General features: G+C 48.6%; 1 non-coding gene across 1 annotated transcript; it reads left to right on the forward strand.

Annotated features, from left to right (window-relative positions):
* The first annotated feature begins 6,275 nt into the window (after positions 1-6,275).
* Positions 6,276-6,379, forward strand: LOC131749078 (small Cajal body-specific RNA 20). Its single transcript, XR_009333190.1, has one exon. It is a non-coding gene; the product is annotated as a small Cajal body-specific RNA 20 (non-coding RNA).

Below are 6,379 nucleotides of genomic sequence, written 5' to 3' on the forward strand. Positions count from 1 at the left end.
AGCCACCAAGCCAGCAGTCACTACAGCCACACACAACGGTGCACCCCGAGGGGATTCGGGATGGAGAAGAGCAGGAAAGTGGCCCTAGATCGCTAAGGTGCCTATCAAAGGGATGGCTTCAATGAGCCCAGACTCTTGCATCTTCTCAGACATTAGAAAAGGACGCTAAATTCAGTAACTTGAGATGTCTGGTTTTCTTTAATTAACAGTAAGTAATCTTTTGATGTTCCGACCACCTGGGTTTTGTTGCAAAACTCCTGTGTATCCTGGCTCCTCCCTTACCTCTTTGGAGCAGTCCCTCAGAGCTCTCTGAGAGGCTGTCTGTCTTCCGGGCTGAAGTCCTCAGGTGTGTTCGCCAAATAAAGCATAATTCTCACCTTTTAGGTTGCGCTTGTTTTTTAGTCGGCAATACCTTCTTCCTACTTAATTTGATCACCAACCTTACTATTTTGAAAGTTCACTAGCATGTGTTCTTCATTGTGAAACACTCTAGAAAGCAAGACTACATCCAGAACTATTAGATTATTGTAATAGGCTGAACCTACTGGACTCCTTACAAGACTGTGCTTATATAACTTTTTAGCCAAAACTAAAACGTCTGCAAAGACAACCTCCCTCAGGTCTCTGTATTTGTTGGTAGCCAGTTTCTAAAGATTTTTTTTCCCTATAAATCGAAGTTATTTCATTATGTCAGAATAGTTCATTTCTGATCTATGTCTTTGGGATATTTGAAATGTACATTGAGAGAAATTCTCTTTGGGGCACTGATTAATTGGGGGGATTCATTTTAGGAGACCTATCTGTCTCTTTGCAAACCTAGACTAAGGGTGAATTATCATCTACAGCAATGTTTTGCTTATTTCTTATGCCTCCTGCCGCCACTCTGCCTGAATATACCTGGCATCTGAAAGAAGTAGAGACATGTTTTTAAAAAAGAGTGTATATGATGAAGACACCAGCCACTTACAGGAAAGATATTCACTTTTTGTTTGTTTGTTTCTCCCAGGCAGCCTGAGCATGAAAAAAGAATGCTGTTAGAGTGTGTCAGACTGGATGTGAGGGTTAACTGGGGAATGTGTGCTGAGCCTTCTCTGACTTTCAGTCTCAGGCCGGAAAGGTTGAATGTGGTCCTTTCTGCTGTGGCCAAAGCAGAGAAGGGGTCGGGACTGGGTCTGACGGTGTCCTGGAGCTTATTTGTACAGGCCCTGTAGTTCTGAGGGTCCTTAAAGCACCGAGAATCCTAAGGATTAAAAAAGGATAGTGGTCAACACTAGGCAATAAGAATTATTTTTGGTTTTAGAATCATCTGGTGAGAATGACAGCGGGCATACACGGGAACATTCTCAAATTTCTCCCACTCCCCACAAGGTCTGGCATCTCTGTGTAGCAGTGACATCCTTCTCTCTGTGGAAGCCTGACATTACAACCACTTGGCTGACATTTGACACCCACAAGTGAGAAAGGTGGGAAGAAAGAATAAAAATTAGTGGACACCATGGCAAAGAGTGTAACCTTTCCTGAGAAAAACAGAGCCTCCTTCACACTGGGAACATAGAAGTGCTGTGAGACTGGTCTTTGATTAACTCCCCTGAGAGGAAAATCTGATGTCACCAAGGCACCTTATCTGTAGTCATTGAAATATTTAATCACTTTTAACATCAAACCCCACTTAAGGAGCCTCACTCACATCGCTAAAGATTACTCAACACCAAAGGTTCAACTGAGAAGAACGTAATGCTTTTTAAAAAGTGGACCTGGCTTTTCACTCTCCTAAACTTTTTTTTTTTTCCCACCCTGGTAGTTTCACACAAAGAAGACAACATGAATAAAGCAAAGTATGACTGCTTCTTTGCAATGAGTGATTATTCTGGAGCACTGCTTGGGAGAACATCTCCTTATTCTTGCTTTGAGCACCATTAAACCGAAAGTTTCCCTTTTCGTGTTAAACAGCAGAAATTGGGGTTCTCTCAAGGATGTGGAAGGTGACAAAATGCATTGGAAGGTGTGATAGTCAGCTTCTCAGCTGGGGAAGGAGCAATGAATATGCTTTCCTGGGCTGGTGGGGGGACGGAAGAACAGGGAGAAGTGCCTCTTCTGGCCTTGATGGAGTCTCTTCTCACGTTGCTTTTCAAGCTGCAGAACCTGTGTGCCAGAATGGCTCCTATTCCCCAAAGAGAAAGAACAGGGAACAGAATTTGGAGCATACTGGATGAATGCTCTGCTGCCACCTTCCCATGAGTCTGCGTGAACAGCCTCTTAAGGAAGATTCCCTTAGAGTCCAGTGTTCAGCCTGAACTTGTCCGCATGAACGGAGCTCACCCCTGTCTGGAAACACACCGTTCTCACACTAGGGACTCACCCCGCCCAATCGTGCATACGCACGTGGTCCCAAAGGGGCAGGGTGGGGTTAAGGATGGAGTGATGGGGGAGAGACGGAGGAGAATATATGGGTCAGTGCAAACTCACCAGTGGGTACTCGGGAAACTTCTGTGCGGCACAGGACCTACTGATAGTGATTCAGGGATGTCACCTCATGAAGGGAGGCCTCCTTGTATTCTGTTTAAATGGCATTTCCTTAACAATTTGCATACATACCCCGCCTGCCGCATTTGACACACAAAGACAAATATATGGAGAATTTGCCTCTTTATTGATAATACAAGTCCAGAGGAGGTATGGGTGGCACAGGCAGCATGGGCAGCCCAGGTGTCAGTAGTATCAGAAGAACCCGTCTCCAATCTGGCTCCTGAACGAGGATGGTATTTTAGGGCCCATCCAACATTACGGCGGCAAGGTGGTCCAGGGAAACAGGTGGTGCATCTTGAAGCATTGATGCTCTCTCATTTCTCCTGCACTAGGCCCTCCTATACTTTTTTTTTTTTTTTTTTTTTTTGCAATACGCGGGGCTCTCACTGTTGTGGCCTCTCCCGTTGCGGAGCACAGGCTCCGGACGCGCAGGCTCAGCGGCCATCGCTCACGGGCCCAGCCGCTCCGCAGCATGTGGGATCTTCCCGGACCGGGGCACGAACCCGTGTCCCCTGCATCGGCAGGCGGACTCTCAACCACTGCGCCACCAGGGAAGCCCTGGCCCTCCTATTCTTAAACCAGACCTACAATCACAGCGGGAAAAGGATTGGTTTAGTATATTGAACAGTTAATGTCATAATACAAAAAGCATAGCATGCAACTTTATATGCCATTGAGATTTAAAACTGCATCAAGAGAAGCTATTTCCTTCTTGCTAAAATGCCTCAGGAAAATTACCACCACACTCCCTCCCTTCAGCTTACCCTTAGTGAGCTCCCCCTTCTGTGTGCCAAGTTCTGGCTTAGGCTTATTTTGTCTCTCTCCTCGCAATTTTAATTTTTAATTTTGTTCTTACTTTGTGGCCGCGCCACGCGGCATGTGGGATCTTAGCTCCCCAACCAGGGATCGAACCTGTGCCCCTTGCAGTGGAAGCTTGGAGTCAACCACTGGACCTCCGGGGAATTCCCTCTCCTCTCAAGTTTAATATTCTAATGTTTTTTCCAGGTATTGGATGGAGGTTTAGCTTATGAATTGTTGTACCCGGTCCTTGCGGTTGATGCAATGCCTGGTAACAGGATAAAAATGGTCTATACCCTGGCGGCTGATCATCAGCCATCCGGCTGCCTCCTGCCCCGTCCTCACCTTGATGCGGGGGTGGATTTGGGCACGGTAAATAGTGGGCCCCATGTAAAGTCATATTGAGGGGAACGGCTCCCTACTTGAAAAGCCTATCTTCAGTGTGAAGTAAATAATGAATAGGAAGGAACATGTTGGTTTTTTTCTTTTTTTGGCTGTGCTGGGTCTCAGTTGGGGTGCACGGGATCTTCATGGCGGTATGCGGTCTCCTAGTTGCGGCAGGTGAGATCTAGTTCCCCCACCAGGGATCGAACCGGGGCCCCCTGCATTGGGAGCACAGAGCCCCACCCACTGGGCCACCAGGGAAGTCTGGAACATGTTGGATTTTTTAAACAGAAGGTTTCCTTCAAGGAGGTCCAAGGGGTCATTAGTCCTCTGAAATGTCTTGAGAGTTAGAAAGGTGGTCTGGCAAGGGGGGCCAGGGGTGTTGTGACTTGTCTTACTGGGACGTGAGAGTTGCTGAAGCTCTGGACACTGCGTTGATATTTCAGCCTGTAGTGTTAAGGAAAGCTGAGATCAACTCGACCCAAGGTAACAAAGACTCTCAAAAATCTTAGGCCACCCAAGAGTTTGGGGGGAAAGGGGCATACCATTGTCACCACTGTCAATGCTGCAGGCCCCGCCCCGCCCTCCGCCCCCTCCTGGGCTCAGGACCAGGTCAGCTCACTCTGCTCTGGCTACAGTCACAGGACCTTGGACCAGAGCCTCTGGTGCCCAGCACGGTGGCGCCCTCTAGGAGCTGCTTATCCACCAGGAGATCCCCATCCTGTCCCTTACGCTTAAGGCAAGAGGGTGCAACCTGCATTTTAGGAGGACAGCCGACCACCACGTGGGTGAGGAGTCACTAAATGGCTCCCCCTAAATATCAGCCAACTATTCACAACTGAAAGAAAACCCTGTCCTGTGGACTCCACTGCTCCCTCAGCATCGCAGTTAATGGAATTATGTCATATTTCCTATTTTGGGTTGTTTCCACTCGGCAAATTTTACCTGAGACCAAGGGCCTCCTCCCTCTGTCGCCCCATTGTCCCTCTCCCATCTTAGTATTTGGGCCCTTCCGATGCATGAATATGCAGTCAAAAACAGCCGGTGTACTAGAGCTCATTTGCGGGGGGGCGGGGTTGTTCGAGTGTACCAATGGTCTAATCTGCCTAAATATAGTAAGCAGTGCGCAAAGCTGGCTATCTGAGGTTCAGGCTGACACTACTTCCATATCTCCAACACTGGTTTCATCAAACAACTCCTACTGTCTTTGCAAAACAAGGGAGGGTGCCCATGAAATGTTTCTTTGGGACATTCGTTCTGTAGAGTTTGGAAATAGATGAAAACGTTCTCCCTTTTTCTTCCTTTGTTTCTTGTTGCTCTTTTTCCCTTCAGAACTCCATTAAGAGACTACTGTGTAAACCCAGGAGAAGCAAGCCCCCCAAACTTCACAGTTTTCCTTTTCCTCTGAGCTTGCTTTGCCTGCTTGAGAAAGCAGAGGCCTGGCCCTCCCAAGCCCTGGACAGACCTGACTGTGAGCCCAGCCCGTGGCCTTAGGCCGCCAGCACTGCTTTCCAGACCCCACCACCAGCTCTGCAGCCCGTGTCCATCACTGCCCTCACACACGCTCTCTGCAGCAAAGCTAGTGGACCCATCCTGATTCTTCTTTGCCTCTCTTTCTTTCTTTTCTTCTTCTTTTCCCCCCGAAATACTCCTTTGATTTAACTCAGGCTTGTCTATAGTCTCAAATAACCACTCCTGATCCTTTGACTCACAAACTAGTCATCACTGGAAGAGCAAACGTATTTCACCTTACCACAGGTAAGAATCCTGCCTGAACTAAGAGTCATCCTCCACTACCAACAAATTCCACACACCCCATCGCTTCATAACAGTACCACGAAAAGGAAAGAAAAGCCTCAGGTGTTAGAAACTCCTCCAGAGACTACTCATGAATGCATTTGGTAGTCTCCAACATTTGAACGTGGGCTACCCTGGTGGCTCAGTGGTTGAGAGTCTGCCTGCCGATGCAGGGGACACGGGTTCGCGCCCCGGTCCGGGAAGATCCCACATGCCGCGCAGCGGCTGGGCCCGTGAGCCATGGCCGCTGAGCCTGCGCGTCCGGAGCCTGTGCTCCGCTTCGGGAGAGGCCACAACAGTGAGAGCCCCACGTACCACACACACACACACACACACACACACACACACCACTTGAACGTGTGAGGACTCCTCACGGCGTACGTTCCACTCTGTATAACTCTTGCCTAACTTCCACCTTTCTCAGGTCGGTGGAACTTTGTTTGAAATTGTTGTTTTAGTTTGTTATGTTCTTTAGACATATTTCAAAGGTTGCAACTCGCCCTCCCACCTCCACTATAATGCAAAACCTACTATGTTAGCAATGCTTTCAGGCTGGCCTATCAAAGAATTCCAGAAAATGAGGATTTAGGGCTGCCACTCTCTCCACTACTTTACCAAACACTTGGAAACTCCAGCAGGAGAGGGCCTCTCTCCCATAGGGCTGTGTGTGTGTGTGTGTGTGTGTGTGTGTGTGTGTGTGTGTGTGTGTGTGTGTGTGTGTGTGTGTGTGCGCACGTGCGCGGGGTGGGGGTTGGGGGGGTGAGGGGGACCGCTTCTCTTCAGCCCTTGGGCTAGAAGCCCAGATCAGCCCTGGGGGGATCCCTGTCGGGGCTGCCATGAGCTGGGCAGCCTTGTTTTCCTACCTCAGACATTT

This window comes from Kogia breviceps, chromosome X (genome assembly GCF_026419965.1).
Source record: "Kogia breviceps isolate mKogBre1 chromosome X, mKogBre1 haplotype 1, whole genome shotgun sequence".
Classification (NCBI taxonomy): Eukaryota; Metazoa; Chordata; class Mammalia; order Artiodactyla; family Physeteridae; genus Kogia; species Kogia breviceps.